Source organism: Indicator indicator, chromosome 18 (genome assembly GCF_027791375.1).
Source record: "Indicator indicator isolate 239-I01 chromosome 18, UM_Iind_1.1, whole genome shotgun sequence".
Lineage (NCBI taxonomy): Eukaryota > Metazoa > Chordata > Aves > Piciformes > Indicatoridae > Indicator > Indicator indicator.
This window is the reverse complement of record NC_072027.1, coordinates 2,474,665-2,498,392: the sequence shown is the minus strand read 5'-3', so window position 1 is coordinate 2,498,392 and position 23,728 is coordinate 2,474,665.

Genomic DNA, 23,728 nt, shown 5'->3' with positions numbered 1-23,728 from the left:
ATGACCAGGGACTGGGTAGGTGAATCCTCCTGCCCCTCACTTGCTCTTCCTTCCAAGTTACAAAAATAAATGGAGAATTTTAGGGAGTGGCAAGGGATTGGGTATGAAAAATGGCATTCCTCTGTGCTTGGCAGGACTTCCAGGCTTACAGCTGTACAGCAGGGGAGGCCAAATGTGTGCCCTCCATGTGCGTGTGCCTCAGCACAGCTGTGGGGAAGCATCACACAGACTGCCAGCCACATGCTGTGCTTTGTTTATGCACACATCTCAGCCAGCACCTCTTATGTGCACACTGCAAACCTGCCTTTGTCAGGAGCCCCAAAACTCCACAACTCTGTCTGCTCCCCTACATGGGCTGGATGCCACTTTCTCACCAGGAGCATGGCTTGAAGGTCTCAGCCTGCCCATGAAGTGATGGAACAGCCTCCTTCCTCTTTGGCAGATGCACCTCCTTCTTCTCCTTTGCCTCCAGGTTTGCCAGGTTGTGTTGCTGATGGGAGTGGACTCCCTGAGTTCATCCTGTAGGCAGTGTTTTATCAGGGGCAGAGCAGCCCTTGGAGGTTTTTTTTTTTACCTCTTGGTGTGTTAATTTTCTGCCAGATCAGCAGATTGAACAAACTCACTCCACCTGTCTGCCAGTTGCTGTCTCTGCAAGGGAAGCACCAAGCAGTGGTGGCAGAGCTGGATCCCTCCTCCACACTGTGTATGGTCACACCAGATTGTGTTTAACACCCAACTGCTGCCTTACCTACTTACTGCCTTCCTTCAGTGTGCCTGCAGATAGAAACTGCTGAGCTTTTCTATGATTATCATTGAGTTCTGAGTGTCATAACACAGCCACAAACAGCAGCTTGGCCTTGAAAAGCTAAACAGTTGTGCACATGAAGTTGTGAATTCGTCGTCAGAGTCTGATCAAGGTCAGCAAGAAGCAGATTAAGGGATCCTAACTCTTCCACACTTGAAGGGGTTTCAGCTCCCAAGTGAGAGATTAGGTCCAGGTGTTTGTGATGATCCTTCCCAAAATGCCTCCTCCCAAAGGGTGGTGTAACAACCTCCTGCCCATCTTTGGGCACTTGGCTCACTCAAGTTCTTGAACTTAATTCCACTCCCTGATCATCCACTGCTGTCATTCTAAGGTAAGGGCATCTGGAACTCAAGGTAATTTGAATTGCCAAAGTCTTCTGTGTTTTGTATACTTGAAATCTAGCTGAGGAGAAGGGTTTGTTCTGCTCCCTGCTGCTGTTGTTTTAAGGTATTGGGTTTGGGGTTTGGAGGATTTTCTTGCTTTGTTTTTAATCCTCACAATAATCTGTTTCTGTGATACAGAAAACCTAGTCCAGAACTCCTGCTGCTCAGAAAAACTAAAGGGATATTTGGGGGGGGGGCAGGGAGGGGGGCACAGGGAAGTGTAGCTGGGTCCAGTTTGTGAAGTTCAGTTCAGAATCCCCAGTCAGGAAGCCCAAATTAGGTAGGAGAAAGCCAAGGTGCACAAGTGACTGATGTCTGCAGGACACCAAGTCTGTCTCAGAGCAGATCTCTGACACTGTTTTTTGCCTCAATTTTTCAAGAATCAGTGTGTTAACACTAGGGGATTTGCAGGTTTAGGCACCTATTCTGCAAAACACAGAGCCATGTGAGCAACTCCACCTCTCCTGGATGGGAGATGTGTGTGTTTACATCATTCTGAGCACAAGAGTAGCCTTGTTAGCTGCTGTGTTTTGAAGCACACATTTAAATGATTTACCAACCCGGGGCCTGCATGCAGATTTGAGCATTAAAAATGAACATTGAGGCATTCAATGCAGATTGTGAAGCTGAAATGCTGCTTTTTCAAGACAGTCTTGGGGATTTAAACAAACACTTTCCATTAAGATTAATGGAAGTTCCATGCCTCAACTCCTGTAGACTGCTTTGGAAAGCATTGATCAGGTGTTAGAGTGTGAAGCCCTAAGTGCCTAGTGTCTTTGCATTGCTGTCTGCAGGCTTTTCAACGTCTCCTGGTCACTGTGTTGCATCTGTCCTTATTACACTGTGTTGCCAACCCCTGCAGTTTTATTTTTAGTTTCATGGTAGGTGGCTTTATCTTAAGAGCACCTTTCCTGGTCCTGATTCACAATGGTACTGTCACAGATTCTGTTCTTATTTCTACCTGGTGTCAGTTGTGAGGGGAGATGGACGTTTGCAGCCTTTAAATTTGTGAAAGAAACACTTCAAATGCTTGTCAGCACTAACCAGAAACACTCAGAATCCCAGAGGGAATATAAAGTTGATAGACTTGTGTGTGTGTGTGTGTGTGTGTTTACACCTCAGTTTTACTGTTGACTGATCAGAGGGATGCCTGTTTCACTGCTGCAGAGCGCTCGATGCCAGCCTCAGCCAGACACGTGTGGATCAGTCCTGCCATGGTTTAGCATGCACCACAGTTGAACAACTCTCCTCCCACCTTTCTGGAAAATACTGACAGCAGTTCCCAGCTCCTCACTGTTCTTGAAGCTCTACTTTCTGTTTAGTGGTGCTTCAGGGATCCCAGAGAGCTGTAGCAAGAGTAATTTCCATGTGCCCTCTGTAGAGCTGCTCTGGTTTTTTTTGCAGGTAAAACCATGTTTTCCTTCAACTCTGCCTTTTGTTCATAGGCATTGGTGCTTGAGGCAGAGCAGTTCATTAAAGATTTATGTAAAGCAGGGGCTGGTCTCTCAGGCAGGAGGATAAGGCTTGCTCCAGAATGCTAATGCAGAGCTGGAGCAGTTGGAGATGTGCATAATGCAGCTCCGGCTGGCGTGACCCAGCACTTCAGCCAGGAGAGGGAAACTTGCACCATCTTTACCACCCCGTAACTCTGAGGTTGTGAGGTTCATTTGTGTTTCAGTTTAGGTGAGAACAGAAACAGCCTGCAGGCCTTGCCAGGCACCCTGAGCGTGCACAGGCTGGGAGGAGAAAGAGGGTTTGGCTCTTGGAGCTGGGGTGGCAGTCAGCAGCCCAGCCTGGAGCCTGCCGGTGTGCTGAGCTGAAGTCGTTGGGAGAAAGCCACAAGCATGTGATTTTTGTTTGCTCTCTCTGTCCTGTCCTTTTTCCAGCTGGCACGAGCAGGATGTGGAGGTGAAGCTCAGCTTGTTTCCTTCACTGAGATCTCCCTGATAACTTCTGCAGTTTCTGAAATGTTGGGAGAATGTGCCTTTTCTCTGTCCCTGTTTCTCCAGTGCTGTCCTGGTAGGATGTTTGGGAATCCAGAGAGTGTGAAACATGCAAACACTTGGGAAAATCCACAAGTGCATCTGGAAGCATTGAAGTAGGTAGTTTCAATGCATACCTGGCTGCAATGCTGCTGGAAACCTCACCTGTGGAAGCGCACTTGTGTTCATACAGAGCTGTGAGCAGGGACTGTCCCAGCCCCTTCCACAGCAGCTTTTCAGAGCTCAGGCAACTTCTGTTAGACAGCAGCTAGGGGAAATCCAGCAGCATATGGAGCTTCCCCTGGGCTTCACAGCTGCATGCAGAAACTTACATGTACCTTCTCAAAGCAGTGGTGGTTGCTTTCTCTGGCAGGTGCAGCTCCTGTTGCCCATGCTGTGGGCAAAGCTCCTTCCTGTAAGGATGCACCCAAGGCTCTCAGGGACTTGCTACCCCTCAGCCATGCATTTCTGTATCACTGAGCTGTTTATTGGAATGTAAAGGCAGGACAGGAAACGGGGCTTGTATTCATGGCAATGTAATTATCTATGTTGTGTAAACTCACTAGTGAAAGTAATTCTGGAGCTCAAAACAGAACAGGATTGGAATGCTTATTAACCGAAACAATGGTGGTTGCTGTTTATTCCTTGGAATAAACAGCTCTCTGTCATATAGGAGAGGCTGTAAGTGCTGTCCCATCCTCTCTATAGCTCTAGCAGCTGGAGGTGACCATCCTGCTGACCCAGCGTAGGAGGCTCTGGCAACCATGGTCTTGAATTGTCTCTGCATTGTGGAGATCCAGGAAGTTAGAGGATAAAAGACTGGAACAGGCTTGCCTACACAGGCGGTACACTTCCAGCTAATCTCCTGAAGATAGGATCTGTGTCCTCCCTTGAAGCCATTCATGGAGAGCCAGGATAATGTGGAAATCTCTTGGACCAACTCCTTCTGCCCAGCAGCTCCAGCTGGGATCAGAGGCCAAGCTGCTGCCCTAAATTTGTGTTTGGGGAATGCTGCTGTAGGACTCCAGGCATGCAGAGGGTGGTGGGTGGCTAACAGCTTCATCAGGGGATGAACAGGATAGGGTTTGATTTGCAAGCTGAAATATCAGCCAGAGCATGTAGCAGCATGAGTGCAGAACAGCTTTCAGTTGGAGGACCCACAGATAGGTGTGCACTGCACATGCTGGTTCTGGTGTGAGCTCCCAGCTTACATCAGCTGTACAAAGCAATTGCACTGCTTACAACTAAGGCATCAGATCCCAGGATTGAATTAGTTTCACTGATTGTGTACCTGAACTAGTAGAGCAGACTGTGACTGACTCTGTCTCATCTTGCAGCATGAAATAAGGCTCTCCAAAAACTGGAACATCCCAGAGTCCTCTTAGCACCAGTCATCTGCTGGAGGATGCCACCCATACATGTGTGTTTTAACAAGCACACACCTGGAGAAACATTTCCAGCTGATTTTTTTTTTCCCCAGTTTGCCAGAGGCAGGTAATGCCAAGCTTGATGGCTTTGTGACAAAGTTCTGAGCAACCTCCAGTTTTTCTGATGCAAGTCAACGTGGTTGCTATAGGAGTAGAGCTATAGAAAAAGATTGGCCAATGCTGTTATCCGAAGCAAGGAGTAGTTCTCTAGTTCTCCTAAACTATGAGTTGAAAAAAATCCAAATCTATTTCTGCACTGGTGTGGTCTCTATTTGTCACAGTGCAAGTGATATATATGTCACTGGGCTTATCTGCTGTGTCTTCAGCAATGAGTGCAGGCAACCATCAGCTTCCAGTTCCTTTCACCAGCCCTGCAAACAAGCACTGGAAATGGCTTTGCTGATGCTGCAGACCATGTCAGATCTAGAAATAACAAGTTGGCAGTGATAAGTGGTTGTTTCCCAGCAGCTTTGGAGGACAGGGTATACTTGAAATAAATCTATCAGGTGGAGTTTCAAACTGACCAGGGCCTGTAACTGAGAGTTTATTGAGCTTATTTATGATGTTGTACCTAGGAAATGAAATGGAGAAATGTCAAATGCTTTCAACACCAGCCAGTACTATTTAATGCCCTTTTCCCCATTGCTTGGAAGCTCTGTCCTGGCTTCATGCCAGAGGCATATTATTGTAATAAAACACATTCATGTTCTAGGTGGTAAATGGAATCTACCCAATAATTAAAACTCCAAATAAATCCATTCATCATCATCATCTTCATTCTCAGAGTGTATGGTATAAAAATGTGCACCTTGAGCTTTTAGCTGTTGATGGCTTAATGACCAGATTCATCTAGGGGAGAGTCCTGGGGAATCTAAGCTGAAGTGAAACCACACAGAAGCCAAATCCCAGCAGTTCCCTTCAGGTCCCTTTCTGGTCTCTTCTGTATTTGGACTTCAGCCTGCTTTGAAGGCCATCTTTCCAGACTGCTGGCTGTTACCATTACCCAAAGACAGAAGAGCCTGGAGTTCCTCAGCTGAGTAACCATCTGTCTGCCTTCCCACACAGACACCTGAAGATGAGGTAATGGTGAGAAGGAAACAAATACTTTAGAGGATTTTAAAGCCCCAAATGCATCTTTCTGCAATCTCAAAAGCTTCCAGGGCATCTTTTTTTCATGTGGATAGACATATTCTTAGGGATGAAGTTTGCTTGGTACATTAAAGTCATGGCTTTCAGTTGGGTAGAGTTCACAGAATCAATAAGGGTGGAAAAGACCTCAGGGATCATCGAGTCCAACCTGTCACCTGAGACCTCATGAGTACTAAACCATGTCAACAAGTGCCACATCCAATCCCCTCTTGAACACCTCCAGGGATGGTGACAGGGATGATGCCCACCTCCTTGGGCAGCACATTCCAATGTCTAACAACTCTCTCCGTGAAGAACTTTCTCCTCACCTTGAGCCTAAACTTCTCCTGGTGCAGCTTGAGACTGTGTCCTCTTGTTCTGGTGCTGCTTGCCTGGGAGAAGAGACCAACCCCCTCCTGGCTACAACCTCCCTTCAGGTAGCTGTAGACAGCAATGAGGTCTCTCCTGAGCCTCCTCTTCTCCAGGCTAAACAGTCCCAGCTCCCTCAGCCTCTCCTCCTAGGGCTTGTGTTTGAGGCCTCTCCCCAGCCTCGTTGCCCTTCTCTGGACACGTTCATCCTGGTGCAAAGAATATTCTTGATGCCTCTGTTACAGCACCTGGCTTGGTGAACCTGGACACACACAAGTGACTATTAGTTGGGTTCTGTCCTGAGGGCCAGCAGCCCTTCTGCAGACCTGGGGCCAAGGATGGGTGACGTGAGGCCTGCAGCCTGTTTTGCAAATCATGGCTCTTGGTGCAGTCTTCCCCAGGAAAGCCTTAGCAAGCAGCCCCCTAATCTGCTGTGAGGCGCACAATTGAACACGGCAGTTGCTTTTCAGAGGAGCCCCTGTGAATGTGAGGATGAACTTACAGAAAACAGACAAATTAAAGACAACTCTGAAGTAAATCCTGAAATGCAGCTAGAGGGATCATGGATTAAAAACTTCTTGCGTGCTGCTTTCTGAACAAACAACTTTCATCCGTGCTGGATTGTGTGCCCCGAGCGTACATAACAAGGCAATTAAGGGACTGCACAGTCAATGGAATAATATTGTATTATCTTTTTTGTTTCACATTAAGTCCTGTATCTCCTTTTCCACTGCCAGTTTGCTGTAAATTGCACCTTGTCATTAATAGGATTACTGATCACACTGCCAAACAGAGCTGCTGCAGAATTTATTGTTTGCTGAAATGCCTCCGTCGTTAAAAACTGTTACTGAGATGCTTTAAACATAAGTCTCCTGCAGTGTTAAGTGCTCTAAGTTGCAGCAAGCAGAGCTCTGTAGATAGCTGAGGCTGGAAAGTCAGGGATACCTGCCTGCTTTGGGCTGCAGTTCCTTGCTCTGTTGGAATTCTTTTCGAGTCTCTAAACTCTTAAAAGTGAATTTGCCTCCTTCCCCACTGGGGCAAATTCAGGGGTAAATTCCACCCTGGACAAATAATTTTCTGCCATGATCTAACATTCTCCAGCTAACTCATACTTAGGCTTTCTCCCTCTCATTCTGCTTGTTTGGAGGCAGCAGCTGTGGTGCAGGTGGCCCCAGGTTGCGCTGCTGGTGATGGCTCTCAGGGGCCCTGCACCTTGGGAGGTGGCTCTCTGGGTGGTTTGCACTGGCCTTGGCCTGAGGAACATGGTGAGACACAGGTTCAAAGTCTGTTGGCTTCTGGGAAGTCAGCTGAAGGACATGGGTTCTCATCCAGCAACAAAAAAGCTGTTCATTGCCTGCCAGCAAGGCTGTCAGTGCTGCAGCTAGCACATCATGCTGTCCCTCAACCTGCACCCAGGAGGAATGCCTGCAGGGCACAGGCTCATTCTGGGCTGGAAGACACCATTGTGGCTGGAACTTTCTCCAAACCACTGTTCTTTGCTGAGTAGCATCACATCACTGAAGTTCAGGTTCATCTGCAGCCAGCTGCTTCCTGGCCCTCTGCTCTCCTGTCCTGTGCAGTGCATCATCTTGGTACCTGCAGTATGACTGTGTGGAGTGAAGGGCAGGTTGTGCTCTGTCTTCTCTGCCCTTTGACAACTTCTCAAATCCTCCCTCCATGTTGTGGTCCTGGAGGTGCTAAGTGGGATTCCCAAGAGGGGCTTGATAGTGAAGGTGCTGTTGCTCATCACTCCTATTTATTAGGACGAGCTTTGCCACAGGGCTGTTCTGGACTTCTTTGTTCCTTGTGGGCTGTGCTGTATTGTTGAAAAGCCTGAAAGACGTGGATGGGTCCAGGGGAATTAAAATCCATGATTCTCTTATCTCTGGTGAGATGCAGAGTTCATCTGTCACTGCTTTTCCAGTCCTGTTTCCAGCTTGAATCCACGTTGTTGTCTACGGCATCAGACTCATTCACAGGCCTGTGGTCATAGGACAAGGGGCAGTGGCTTTAAATTAGAGAAGACTTGGACTTGATGAACTCAAAGGTCTTTTCCAACCTGGGTAATTCTGTAAGAGTGGATTTAGATTGGACATTAGGAGGAAGCTCTTTATCACAGGTTTCCCAAGGTCAGGCTCACCAGGGCTCTGGACAACCTGATGGAGGATGTCTCTGCTCGCTGCAGGGGGACTGAAGTAGATAACCTTTGGAAGTCGCTTCCAACCCAAACTATTCTATGATTCTGCTTCTTGTATGCTCAGTCTCTGTATAGTATTCTCCAGTGCTCAGTCCATCTTGGGCTTAAATAACACAAAGGAGTTTAATTATCTTTTATATTTTTTTAAAAGCTAGAGATAAGTATGTTCTCCTTGCACTATTGAAGCTGGGTTCAGTGACTTTTCTTAACACAGATGTTCAAAGGAAAAATACCAGTGTAAACACATTTGGATGGCACAACCTTGCATGTGTAGGCTCCTAAATATTCATGCAGAATACCCTTGTAGAATTTTTAATTTTTTAAAAAAAAAAAGCCTGTCACTTAGTGGTGTCCCCCAGGGATCAGTGCTGGGCCCCATCCTGTTCAATATCTTTATTGATGATCTGGATGAGGGGATTGAGTCCATCATCAGTAAATTTGCAGATGACACCAAGCTGGGAGCAGGTGTTGATCTGTTAGAAGGTAGAAGGGCTCTGCAGAGGGACCTTGCCAGGCTGGACAGATGGGCAGAGTCCAACAGGATGGCATTCAACAAATCCAAGTGCCGGGTGCTGCACTTCGGCCACAACAACCCCATGCAGAGCTACAGGCTGGGGTCAGAGTGGCTGGAGAGCAGCCAGGCAGAAAGGGACCTGGGGGTACTGGTTGACAGCAGCTGAACATGAGCCAGCAGTGTGCCCAGGTGGCCAAGAGAGCCAATGGCATCCTGGCCTGCATCAGGCATAGTGTGGCCAGCAGGAGCAGGGAGGTCATTGTACCCCTGTACACAGCACTGGTTAGGCCACACCTTGAGTACTGTGTCCAGTTCTGGGCCCCTCAGTTTAGGAAAGATGTTGAATTGCTGGAGCATGTCCAGAGAAGGGCAACGAGGCTGGGGAGAGGCCTTGAGCACAAGCCCTATGAGGAGAGGCTGAGGGAGCTGGGACTGTTTAGCCTGGAGAAGAGGAGGCTCAGGGGTGACCTCATTGCGGTCTACAACTACCTGAAGGGAGGTTGTAGCCAGGAGGGGTTTGGTCTCTTCTCCCAGGCAACCAGCAGCAGAACAAGAGGACACAGTCTCAAGCTGCGCCAGGGGAGGTTTAGGCTGGAGGTGAGGAGAAAGTTCTTCCCAGAGAGAGTGGTTGGCCATTGGAATGGGCTGCCCAGGGAGGTGGTGGAGTCACCATCCCTGGAGGTGTTCAAGAGGGGATTGGACGTGGCACTTGGTGCCATGGTTTAGATAGTCATGAGGTGTAGGGTGACAGGTTGGACTCGATGATCTTTGAGGTCTCTTCCAGCCTTCTTGATTCTATGATTCTATCTGTGAGAGAGAATTTCTTTTTATTTGATGGAGCCATGTGGTATCAGGCTGGAGCTGTAACAAGGCATGAACAGACTTGCTTTGGTACTATCCTGACTCTTCAGCATGGTAACCAAATTCAAGCCAAGCAAGGAGAGCACAGAGCAGTTCCCTGGGCTTTTCATTAGCAGTGTGGTGCTGTTCAGATGTCTTTGATGTCTGGGGCCTGCACAGAGTTAGCTCAGTGGCCACTGCCCATTCTTGCGGCCCCTTCTCAGCCCTTTGGGACAGCCTGCCCAGTCATTTAGGAGATGATTGTTCTCTCAAAGCAGCACTTTGGCAGGCTGTAATTTTAAAACTACATTATGTTTTGCTTGGACTTGGCAGAACTTCTCCTAAGCCTAGGCTTTTAAAATAGTAGCCCAGAAAAGCTCCTTCCTGGTGCAATTAAAAACAAAACCATAAGGAAGAAGGAAGAGCGATTGGAAATGAACTGCTTGGGAGTTTGTTGGTTCGGTTTTTTTAAGAGACTGCTGTCTGAAAGTTTTGGTTCTGCAGATGTATTCCCACGCTGAGTCACATCCAGGGTTCATGCAGCAAAGCCTGGCTGGTGTTTGAGGTCGATATTTGTTGAGTGCTTTAAAGAGGTTGCCGGTGCGCGGCGGCGGCGGCTCGCAGAGGAAGGCTGCAAGCATGCCCTGAGATAAATGGGTTCCAAAGGTAGGCACTGCCTCTCTGCCGCTTGAATTCCTCCCCCTGTGCTCCCTGTGCTGCTGTAATTACAGCACACACTGGGCAGGGGTTACCATCTTGGTGTGGGTGACAAGGACAGATATTTTTGCCCTCAGGGAGACTGAAGGGTTCTCTGTTGTGTCACTGCTGCCTGGGGAGCACGTACCTTCATGTTACCTGTGACAAACACAGCCTTAGAAATGAGCCTGCTATGGGTTAAGAGTTTCTATCTTGAGGTTATGTGGCTGTTATGCTACTAAGTGTCATTTTAACTTCCAGAGTCTCCCTCCAGCCTTATTTTTCAGAGCTGCTTCAGTTGGTGAGTGTCTGCTTTTGTTATTGCTACTCACAGAGTGCATGACTCAGCCTGAGTAAAGACACCCATCTGAAATCATAATATAAACTACGTTAAGCCCCCCCATTAGTTAAGAGTTGGACTGGTTACAAACGAGGGTAATATGCACACTCCATTACTGCATCTGTCTCTTCTCTGTGTGTGTTTAATTTTCTGAACAAAGGGTGGGAAATTAAGAGACACCTCTTTGGTACAATTGCTGCTGTTTTGAGCCAGCCCAGATGTTGGGAGAGCAATTGTGTTTTAATCAGCTGTGTGAGTCACCACAAAAAATACCAGCTCAGGTTTGATTGCCGAGTTCGTCTTGCTGCTGATGTGTGAGACATGGAGTAGAAAGAACACAACGTGGTATTTAGCTGCAAGACTGAGCTCAAGATGCTGACAATTTGAAAAAGCTCAGTTTTGACTTTGCATGCCAAACAAATTTACTGTAGGAAAAACATGTTTGCCACACAGTGATGTCATTTTCATAGAGGCACTTTGCAGATAGTGCAAGCAGAAGGCTTGGTCTGAACACAGAGATCTCTTCAGGATTCTTCTAAGTCTCCTGGTTGGAAGAAAGCCAGTACTGATGTGATAGTGAAATGCATGCAGATAGCAAAACTACTCATCCAGTAACCTTCCTATCTGAACTCACTTGCAAATCAAAAATGTCATTGAACTCTCTATAGAAGGTGGAAATTATTGAGGATTTGTGGATATGAGGGAGAAAAAGAAATCAGAGCAGTCTAGAGTGGATGGAATCATGGTGCTGGACCAAACTCTTTCCTTGTGGGTGGGTTGTTTGGAAACTGGAAGCTTCTGGAAGTAGAAATGGGCATTGAATAATGGTGGACTCCAGAATAACCTCTTGACTCCAGCTTCTCGTGGTGTGAAATGTGACACTGAAGCAGAATGAACAGCAGATGTAACCTGAAAAGGGGTGCTTTAAAGTAGAAGATATGGAGATTTTGGAATGGAGTTCTTACTGAGAAGTGACTTGGCTGATAAAATGGACTTTAGGTCCAGAAACTGTTGGTGAATTGTAGTATATAGAAGATGGAAGGGCTTTGTTTTTTTTTTTTTCCCCAGGCAATTATGTGGCAGCCATCTAAATACTCACTGTGTTAATGAAAATTATGAACAAGAAAGAGATTACATATTTATGAATGACAGGCAGACACTTAAAAATGCCCTGAATAATGAAGAAGAATGTTGGTCATTAGTATGGTAAAAGAGAGATAATGAGCTAAATAATTTCCTACATGTCTCTGGATTTGGCCAACGTGAAGAGTTTCACTGAAATGATCACAAAACAGACCGAGATCATCTTGGCCAATAAGCACCTTTGGACAAAACAGATTCTAATAATAAAATCCTGCCTCAGATTGCTTAGGCCAGTGAAAGGCTTTTAGTAGCCCTTCCTTTTTGTGCTGCTTAATAGGCTGTAGTGATATTGCCAAGCAGTCCAGGGCAGGAAGGGAAGGAGAGTTTTGTGCTGGCCCTGGCAGGAAGGTCAGGGCATGGATCTGGCCGAAGTGTGGTGGCACTTGCAGGGACCAGCTGGAGGGATTAATAAGTGTGCAGAGTGGAGTATCAGGGTGAAGGAAGGGAGGATCTTCACAGATGTCTCTGTTTAGGAGTTAATACTTGGAAGGAAATGCTTATTACAGCATGAGAGGAATTCAGATAGGGTTGAACTCCTTGTATATCCCCCCCAAAGGGCTCTCATTTATGTACTGAGAGGGGCTCTCAGCCCTGCTGAGATACAGGGAGGTCTCCAGGTGAGGCACCTTGTCTAGACACACATTGCTTTTGGGGTGTGCAGAGGAGGTAAATAGCTGTCCCAGCTGTGCTGTTTGGACACTCCAGCTTCTCTGTAGTTTAATCTGTTAAAACTCTAAAGATTCATATACCCAGAGCTCTGTCTAAAGCTGAATTGCATCTTGTCCTGTTCCTGTATCATAATGTGGTGGTTCTGAGCAATCTGAATTGTTGTGGGTTTTTTTCTTCACTGACCATTAAAACCCAGGCAATTCCATCATGTTGTTTCAGAGCTTGAGTATTTTATTTTTGTGGCTATTTCAAGCAGGGATCATTGAAATCCTCCCCCCCACCTCACCCCAAAACCCAGCTTGTTTCTCTGAGTCCCAGGCACGTCTGCTGAGAACACTGTAAATGTCATCAGAAGCGATTTCACTGCACAGGCTGCCCAAAGCAGACATGTTGATGTTATTTAGCCTTCCCTTGCCAAGCTGTTTTCACATGCAGAGAAAGAAGCTCTCAGCATTACAGATAGCCATATTTTCCTAAGCTGCATTTGGCTGTCACACCTTCTCCTGGAGTCTCTTGATATGCAAACGAGTCGCCTTTATATATGCTCCTGGCCTATAAACTGAGATCCCTGAAGAGTTTCCTGATGATCCTTCCATTAACTTTTACTCTCTTCCATCTCCCTCAGGGAGGCAGCAAGTAGTCTTTCCTTCATGATGGGTTTCCAGCTGGTTACTTCCCCAGTTCCCTCCTAAACAGCCTCTCTCAGTAGTTCCATGTGTCACTCAGAAGATACCAGCTGTGACATCTCAGTGCCATCTAAAAGCATAGCAGAGCCTGCTGAAGTGGGGGTGTGACAACCTGAAATGCAGGGAAAGCATCCTGGATCTTCCAGTGCATCCCAAAGAGCAGAACCACCACACCCCACATCTTAAGTATGGTGCCATAGTGCAGCCAGGAGAAGGGACTCTGCTCTTTGCATGTGGCCTTCTAAGTCCTCAGCTGTACTGCTGAAAGCTTTGACAAAGCCTTGTGTGAGTCTCTGCCATTCTTATGCTTTCTGGTCTGGTTAGTATTGTTCACAAACCAACATTCAACCCCACTCCTTGGTTGCACTGAGCACTGCACTGTTCATTATGTTCCTCACTTCCACAGTTTTTTTCCTTATGCTCAGGTTGGGTTTTAATTAGATTCTCATACCCTCTGTCCAGCGTAGCTGTAGCTGGGGACATCCCAGCAAAGCATTCGGCAATGGAATCTTCATCTGTCCAGTCTCCACCCTCCTGCAGGCTCTTGAAGCAGTAAATGTTTGTGTGAGTACAGCCTGAGTCCTGGTTCCAAAGACTGGGTCTGTGCATGGTGTTTTGCACTGGGAACCTCTCTGTGCAGGTTTCGGACACACTGCTGATGTCTTGCCACCTAATCTCTATTACTATTTAAGTTTTAAGTAGTATTAAAATAATCTTTGAAGCTTCTCTCTCCTATCCTATCTCCTATCCTATCTCCTATCCTAAAACACAAAAATGTGTGATTTATATCCAGTTGATATAATATTGTTTTATATCCAGTTGACAATGGGCTGCATGTTTCTTCTAGTTAATGCCTTAAATTGAGCATAAAGCAGCATTTGCTCATTCCCATCAATATTCTTTGTTTGGAAGAGGCTGTGCTGGATCAGCTGCTTCAGAACTATTCAAACTTGCAATGATTGTTTAGCTGAATAAACATTTCCAGACAAGTTGCACATTTCAGGTTTTGGTATTAGCACTCCTAGAAAATTTGCAGCTAGGAGGGACTTCAGTTTCAAAGGTGGTCTCTGACTTTGCTGCTGTATTTACATGAGCAATCAGTTGTATCTGGGGCACAGAGATACCCTTACCCACATGAAGAAGAAGCATATTCTTTGAATAATCACACTGATTTCAAGGTTTTGGTCGAGTTCCTGGCCAGTGGAGAGAAATCAGGTGGTTAGAATGTGGCCCCAGCTGTGTGGGACCTCGTTTGTGCATGTGACTCACTCAGTTTCCCAGGTGGAGTGGCAAGGCAAGGGGTTTTTCTTCAGTTGCATGTATAAATCTACAGGCTTGAGAGATTACAGGTGACATTAGACTCTTCCTTTTGCAAATCCTCCATATTTGCATATCTCTACCTGCATAATTTTACCAGAAATTCCCCTACAGTGTTTAAAGTCCTGTTGTGTACATCTCTGTCTGTGCAGGTCTGGAGTCTTAGAAGATGAAGTAAGGGTGAGACACTTAGCCACAGGGTAACAGCTCTGTGCATTCCAATTTTGTACCAGGTAGTTTGTTAGATTCTTAAAATAGCACAATTTCATAACTATGGGAGTTGCTGCTTCCAAAACCTCCCTGTTGCTCAAGCAATATGCACAGGGAATAAAGACATTTATCTTGAGCCCTATCCACAGACAATAGTTGGGATTTGCACTGTGTTCCTGCATAGCATTTCCTTTTCCAAACCCTGCAGAGGGATGTCTGTGTCCCCATCTGGGCTGCCTAGATGCTAAGCAAGCTGCTGCCCTGCAGCTTTGGTGGTTGGGAGCAAGAAAAACCATGTCTGTTTTTTTGTGGCTTCTCAAAGTATCAGAACAATGAGTTAAAACCTCTGTGTGTTTTCTGACAGGTCACAGATCTTTCTGATCTATAGGATCTGCACCCTTGACACCATCTTTTGAGGAGCACATCCAAAAAGTATGGCATGAATGTAGATTATGTGGGAAATATCTCAGCAGTGTGCTCGCACAGCTGGAGTCAGCACAGTCTCCCACTGTTGGCTGAACACATCCCTTGTGGAAATTGGCTTTTGAACCCACATTTCAACTGCTCAAGAGTTATGAGGTCAGCAAGTGCAGTTCAGAATTTAGATCGTTTTGTGTATATCTTGGACCATATTCATCCCCTGAGTTCTATACCACAAAAATCAGTGGAATGATGCCAAGACAAAAAAAAAAAAAATCATCCCCTAGTACTTAAAGTCAGCTCCTCCAGCAAGAGTATTTGACTCAGCTCCCCACCATAGCTCTAGGAAGGCTTCTGCCTGCTGCTTCCTGATGATTATAATTTTTATATGGATACTGAGAATAACAAAAGCAGATTTGGGATGAATATTAAATCTCATGCTTCAGGGTATGAACCAGTCTCCAACTACTTCAAGAACAGGAAGAGGCTGCCATAATGAGCAGTGCTTTAGCCACTTGCTATGATGAATCCCATGGTGGCCAGCTTGGGAGGCAGGCAGGTGAGCTGGATGGACCATGGGCAGCTCAGCATGGGCAATTCCCATGTTTTTCCAGGAGCACATTGTGATGTTCTGGCTTGGGGCTCAGCATTGCTGGTGCTTTGATGGGAAGCAAAGAACTGATGTCTGCAATCCCTATTAGTGACAGACTTTTAGCAATGATCACAGAATTGTCTCACAGAGCTAATTTTGGCTAATGAGCAATTAGCCAGCTCAGCAGTGACTCCCCCTCTGCCCCTTGCCTGCTGGGGAAGAGTTGGTTGGGGCTGAGCATGATGCTTCTCTGGGGTATTGGATCCCCAGCAGGACCCACATGGGTCCTGCACCCTCACCTCAGTGGTGCTTGGGCTGCAGCTGAATTTTCTTCGTTCTGGAGTCGAGGGATTTATTTTCCAGCTACAGACTTGCTGTGTTATCCTAAATGTCGGCAGAGCCTCTTCTTTTATTTTCTTTTTCTTTTTTTCCTTTTCTTTCTTACCTTTTTTTTTTTCTTTTTCCTTAAATATTTAATGCAGCCAGAGAAAATCTGTCAGCAGAAGACTCCTTCCCTGCCCAAACGAAGGCTGAACTTGTGTGGGCTGAGCATATTCCAACGTGTTAAATTTGGAGACAGCTACAGATGATGCTGCAGCTTTCTCAGCTCGTGTGAGAAGCATGGGGCTGGTGAGTGCCCCAGCAAGGCTGCCTCGGGTCACACCCTGCTAGGACTGGGAGTGGGTGCAGATGGTGCTCCAGAAGGGGAAATCCAGAAGCTCAGGAGCTCTTCTTACTTTTTTTTTTTTTTTAGGGAGACATGTCGATATGCCATCCATAGAGCATGAGAGCCTGCTTGTCAGTCTGGAGCACTCCAGGCATGCTGGGGTGAAATAACCCAAATCTATAGCCAAGACTACAGCGTGGTGCTGGCTGCGTTGGTGTGGCCCCTGTGTTCTGTCCATCTGCTCTGGCAGAGAGTGATGCCCTGTGTTCAGGTGTCATCATCAGTGCCTCTCCAGCCCAGGGCTGAGGGGATATTTGGGATGAATTAGCTAGGGAACCTTCATGGCTGGATCCGGCACTGAGAGGCTCAGCTCTGACCTTGCAGTATCCAGTCCACAATCCTGTGCACAGCTCTGGAAGGCAAGTTGAGGACATGGGTTGTGAGCACCATAAATCAGGTACTTGGCTGTGCATCCCTCAGCTAGGCACTACACCAAAGGACAGAGGTGCTCACCACAAAGGATGCCTTGCAGTGGGACATAAATCTCAGAGATTCTGCAGACCATGGCAATTAGGAGCAAAAATCTAAGAGACATTGTGCATCTGGTAGCTGAGCACTGCTCAGATACAGTATAATTAAGTGGTGACAAATTGACACTGGCGACAGTCAGAGCTTGTGCTGCTCTTCAGAAGGCATTGATGTTTCCTGAGGTAAAGATTAGACCCTCTCCCATTTAATGTTTTAGTGACGTTGGGAGGAAACGAAGTCGAATGAAACGTTGTCCCCACCCAAACTGGAGCAGTGATAAGCAAGTCACTTGAATTCCTGTGTTTAAATACTGGGGGGAGAAGGGGAGGTGTGCACTCATCTAAAAATGTGTGTGCCTGTGTGTAACTGCAGAGAGGGAGATGCAGTGTCCCAAATACCTCCTCATGCATGCCTGTGGAGTCTGGCTGAGGATGGATGGTGTATATATGAAAATATGATTTACAGGACTTGAAACCTACCTGACAGACTGCAGGAGACCGATTTCTAGCTGCGTGCCAAGGCTTCTGCCTAGGAGACAGGTAGCAGTAGGTGTTAATAAATGAAAGAACTGCAAGTGAAATGTTGTGACATGCACCTCTCTGAACAACCTGCGGAGCACTGGCAGAATCATCAAACCGAGCTGAGAGTAATCAGCAGGGACTGATAAAGCTGCTCTTGTAATTATTTGTTTGATATACAGCTTTCCTTCTTCCTCCTGCATAAAGAGCAGAACTGCTTTGCTTAGTGTGGGAGGGTTTGGGGTTGGTTTTTTTTTTTTTTTCATTCCTGTCAGGGCTTGTTCTCACCAAGATGTCAGGAGCAGAGGACTGAGGTCTGCGTTTTCGTTTTATTTGCCGCTTTCCGTTGTCGTTCTGACAGCATGCGGTGGAGACAGCACTCATTTAGCTGGGGAGAGGCCTCCTTGCTCATGTAAAGCTGTTGGTGTGGCAGGGGCCAGGCTCTGCCACGGAGTGATTAAGGTTGGAAAAGACCTCTGAGATCATCAAGCCCAACTGTCGACCCAACACTACATGCTGCTTTTAAGCCGCTCTGATTGCTCTGGCTTTGGCCTGGAAGAAGCTGCTCCTGAGGGGAGGTGGCTGCCGAGGTCTGGAAGCAGTCACAATGTCATGCTCCTGTATTTAGATTTTGAGCAAAACTCCCACTGCAGCTTTCTCCTTTGATGGTGCTGCAGCCCAGACTGTCCTACAAAACTGCACAGCCCTGCTGACTGACAACTGTTAGTTATACTTAAAGAACTTCCTCTCCTCATCACTTCCCCTGCCTAAGCCAGAAAATCCAAGCATTGACTGATTTCCAGGCAGTCACAGTGGTGGCCCATCAGTGACAACTGAACTGAGCCAAAAGGCTCCTGTTGATGTCAGTGGTTTCTGGAAATGCTGCCTGCATGGCTTTTTTTCCTGGGATTTCCCCTCTCTGTCCATGCCTGGCTAGGCTCTGTCTTCACTCAGGGCAAATTCTGCAATTCTGTCTTTTACAAAAGGTGCAGCAATTCATTCCCACTCTAAGCACTCTTGTTTTCCTTGTTCCATTCATGTTCAATCTATCCTTTTCCTTCCTTGAGGGAAAAGAAAACCCTTCTTTTCCTTAAGTAAAGAAAAAGGACACATTTTTCTTTAAAAGAAAGAAAGAAAGAAAAATCCTGTACACTAGGATAGTTTCTATATTGTCTAAGGGTTTTACCAGGAACTCAAGAGGAAGGAGGAAGCGTAAGGGGAGAGAGGCACGTTAGAGCAGAAAATAGATTTCCTAGCCTAAAGTGAGAGGAATCCAGACTGCTGCCTTTAGCATACATTTGAATATTGTCAAGGGTATCTGGAATATATTGGTAGGCATTCTGCTTCTAATAATACTCAAAATCTGATCATGGGGAGGCTCAGAGATGCCCCTGGCCCTGTACTTCACATGCACTCACAGTATTGGCAAAGGGGCTGAGACATCAAAGCCTGCGCTCAGTCTCTTGCCTGGGTCAATGCCAACCTGCTCTTACTCGGGAGAAATACTTCAGACTTGAACCAGATTAATGAAGAGAGAAATTATTCTGAGACTAAGAGAAAAAAATAAAAAGAAAAGAGAAAAAAAGAGAAAAGCTTTACACCCACAGCAGTTGTGTGGGGAGTTGTTCCTGGGTGATTACCCTGAGTCCTTTTGCTGCTTTCTGATGCCAGGCACTGATGGCACTTGGAGATGTTCACAGCTCTGCTTGTTATGGAAGGGCTTTTATGGTTGCTGATGTTACAGGAAAAAGAAAGTTACTCAAAACAAAACACAAAACACAAAACACATGGCACTAACAAATGGAAGCCCCCAGGGAACTCTTGCCTGAATGGGATTTTGATTGGAGTTCAATTTAATTGGCCATAAATCTTCTCGTTTCTGATTGACATTCCGTTCCAGACCAGTCCTTCCAAATTCACCATCAGCAGGTTTCCATTTTTGTCTTTTGAACAAAATACTCCAACATGAGCATAAACAGAAATATTCCTTCAGGAAGGTGACCTTGTTCTTGTTTGTACTGTGCTGGTAATTGATTTAATGCCTCCTTCCCCTATATATTTGGGCCCTTTCTGAGGCATGTCCATCAGATTTCGCAGTAATTGGTTTGTGTAGTTGGTGTTTTCACTGCACTGTTTTGACTGCAAGATATTTCTGAAGCTGCAAGAGTATCTGTGATGATTTTCCCTGACAGGATGGAAAAAATCCATCTGGTAGGTGCACACATGCCCCTGCTGTTGGCTGCCTTGGACTGCAACTATGTGCATAGCTCAGAGAGTAAAAGTTCTTGTTCCAGGCCTGAGTAAACCTGTGAGGTGCTGCAGAGCCCAGTAGTTGCCAGGGGGTTTGAATTGCATTTTTCCTGTCACATGCGATGTCTGCAGGGGGGATGAAGTCATGCTGCAGGTGGTGCAGGTTTGGTTTGCTGTGAAGGAAAGGAGCTGGGATGGTTTCTGCCTGCCATGAATGTTAGCCTTTGCTCTGTGACCTGCTCAAGTGCTAGCAGGGGGAGGATGGAGACCTGAGGGCACCTCTGCATGTTCTGGGGCAAGGTGAATCATAGAATCACCTGGGTTGGAAGGGACATCTAAAGGCCATCTAGTCCAACCCTCTCTGCCCTCATGGTGCAGAACTTGTTCCTAACATCCAATCTAAATCTACTCTTCTCTAATTCCAAACCATTGCCCCTCATCTTATCACTGAAGGCCGTCATAAACAGTTTGGAGGTGCTGGGCCCAGTTTCTGGTCTGAGTCTTTGGAATTACTCATTCAGATCAGAATGCTTTTCCATAAAGAACTTGGAAGCCCATCAAGAATTGCTTGGTGTGGGTGTTTGTCCCTGCTTTTTACAGCAGAGGTCGCTTTGGTTTGAGTTTTTTTTCTTGAAGAACTGGATGAAGAGGGTTTGTGCTTTAGGTGCTTCACCAGTGCCCCATGGGAGCTGTTCTTCGAGCCTATTGTTTTTCCCTGGTCAGAGCTCTCCTGTGCATCCCCTTCCCCACCTGGTGCTGAGGGCTGGGGCTGCACCATGCCCTGTTCCTTCTCCCCAGCAATGGGGATGGGCAGCAGCTCTGTGTGCCACAACCCCTTGTAGAGCTGTGCTCTCTGCCTCTCCTGCTCTTGTCTCCTTTTACCCAAGGTTGCTGTGTGTAGATTCATCAGAGGTTTGCTTCTCCTCCTGATCTGCAACACCCAAAGGAGGTTCCATGCAAGAAGACTGTGGGGGTGAATTCTTTAGAGGAGAGAATTGATTTGGGAGGGGGGATGAGTAAGAGGTGAGGACCAGATGGGATCAAAGGAAACAGAATTGTCATCTAATTCTGGTTAGATACCTAAACCCCTCAAATTCACTTCTGCTCTTGCAGTCTCATTCATGGAGATGTCAGTAAAGTGCCTCAGCTGCTGCAAGGAATGGGCAGAGAAGGGGAAGGGGAGGGGGCCAGCCCACACTGGGATGTATTCCTTGTTACTGAGTTGGAGAATATTGCCGTGAAGTGTTTTTTCCCCAGCTTTTCCATCCCACAGATCCTTCCCCTTGTGATTCTTTTGTGTTTCTAAGTTGTGTGGCTTCATTATATATATTGCTCATTTAACCATTTCCAGCAGCTCTGGGATTGACAGGTTGAGTGTTCTGCAATCTTACAACTTCACAGACTGGAAATTGAATGTTCTGTGGCCTGTTGAAAAGGTGGGGGGAAAAAAGTTACATCTGCTATCGGTTTCCTAACTACAGCAGCAGCAAACACATAATGAGTTTGTTAATAGCAGGTACTCCTGCTGAAAAATCCTCTTACAGCCATGGTCTTGACAACTGGAAGCAATTACTTTGCAGTGGTTTTCCTTTTTGTTTTCTAAACCATTAGAATTCTTTCTCTCCTCTTTCTTCAGCTTTCCTCCCTACAAAAGAAAGAGAGAAAAATCCGAATTTTATCTTCTTATGATTATCTTCTGAAGTGTTTTTGTCTGCAAAGACGAAGAGCTGGAAAATTACTGAATGTAAAGAGAGAGGAGCATCTGTTACTGAAGCTTCTGTGGAGTTCAATGGTATTTAGGGCTGGTATGACAGTGGTGGGCAGGTACTGAGACAAGTGAGACCCACCTGTGTCTCCTGGGTTTGCTCCCCAGGGGATGGGGCAGAAGCTGAGTGTTTCATGGGCAGTGGCTGGATCTGTCCTGACACTCAGGGAGTGTGTGGCAGAGAGGAGAAGCATAAAAGTGTCTTCATGCTAAATAATGCATCTACAAGCAGCTAAATCCTTCTGCCTCCAGCTTGTGTGTTCAGGCTGTCTGAAGTTGTTGATGGGGATGGTTCAAAACACCTTCACTGTGCAGCCTGCTCCACAGCACGTTTTTTTTCTGCTTCTTCAGTCATTATCTACCTGAGTGTCAATTTAGAAGTTGAAGTCCTTTCCAGGCTGTCTAGATGGTAACTCTGGTTATAGCTTGGACCCCAAAGCTCAATGAATAGGATTGGAAGGTGGTTCTTCTCCCACTTGTGGCACTAAGAAGATCATCTTTGGCCCAGTTTCCTATCCCACTGTTTGTCCATCACTGTAGTGACTTTTGTTTGGGGCAGGATTTGCCTGCATGTGAATTAGAATAAGCAGGGCCTTGGTTTTGGTAGGATTGCAGCTAAACATCGAAGGAGAAGAGCTCTGTGTGTCTACTCTGACCTGCAGCTCTATGCAGTCCATGAGATCATTTGGGACAACATCCATCTAGAGAAGATGCTGACTGGTTGTGATTCTTTCTCTTTTCCTGCCATTCCATCCCTTAGATCCTGATGCTTTTGGAGCTGAACAAACCCTTCAGCAAAGCTCCTCCAACGTCACATAGAAAGATTAGTGATAGCTGGATAATAGATTTGGTCATTAAGCTGGCCAAGAATTCTCCAAGATGTTCTGGTATGAACCATCTCCATTTCCTTGAACTCTGGTTTTTGTGAGAGTTTGATCAATAAAGACTTGCAGGGTAGGGGTGGGAGTTGTCTCCCACCTCTGTTTGCAGATGGGAATGAGAACCAGTCCACCTCACTCTCTAGATTGGGTAAGTTTGTTCAAGTCTGTGCCTTGCCAAAGTATGCTTGACCTTGATCTCCTCTACCCTTGATTTCTCTCCTGCTCATGCTCATTCAGCACTGACTTGCATGTCCGCAGCTCTTTTGAAGAAGAGGTCTCTCTCCTGGTCAGGATAGTAAATGAATCTGGAACCTCCTTCATGGATCAGGTGGACACCTCAGCCTCCACACCTTCGCTTCCTATCCTCTCTAGTTCCTGTAATGCTGATTGTCAGAAGCTTGTGCCTTTCATCCCTGAAGTGGGAAGGGTTTTATTTATTTTGTTAATCTGGAAGTTAAGTGGGTGGGAAGAAAGTCTGCAGCCCCACTCCGTTCCTCGCATGCTACCAGCTCTTGATTCCCCTCGAGAGAGGCAGAGCAGATGGAAGGCAGAGATGAAATGAAGATCAAACATAAACAGCAAGATTAAGTTTTTGATAAAGGATAAAACACTTATAACATCAAAGCTGCTGGAAAACAAATTAAATGTTTCCTGAACATTTAGTGTCCACGTAAGCATTAACAGTGCTTTGCCATGGGGATGTTGTTAACAGCAGGCAGTGGAGCTGGGGAGTGCTGGTGAGGTTGTTACCATCATGGCTCTGCTGCAGGTCCCCTGGCTGGCACCAGGGTGGCAGAGCTGGCAGCTGTTAGACATCCTCTAGCACAGTGAAGCTCTTGCTGCAGGCTGGTGGGCCTGTGTTATACGGTTAGGCAATCCTTTCTTTAAGCCAAGTCCTGCTCAGTTTTCCAGGTTTGGGCACTAGTTTTCCAGAGGTTTTAAAGTACTTTCAGGCACTGACAGGTGCAGAGTTTGTGGGTGGCTTTTCTCCCAAGCATTAGTCAGCCTTTGGTTCCATGCTTTGGCTCCTTTACCATGAGGGTGGTGGAACACTGGAACAGGTTGCCCAGGGAGGTGGTTGTGGCCCCATCCCTGGAGATACTCAAGGTGAGGCTCAACAAGACTCTAGATCTAGTGGAGGATGTCCCTGCTGACTGCAGAGGGGGTTGGACTGGATGACCTGCCGAGGTCTCTTCCAACCCAGACCATTCTGTGATTCTATGGTCTGTGTCATCCTGCAAACGTTGGTTGAAATTGTCATCTGATTTCCTTCTGAAATGAGAAGAACAAATGTGGTGTGCTGAACTGGACTGCAGTTCAGGGAAGAGCTTACCTGTGGAATTTTCACATGGAAAACTGGAAAAAAGTTTTTATGCCCAACATGGACTTCTTTACATATAT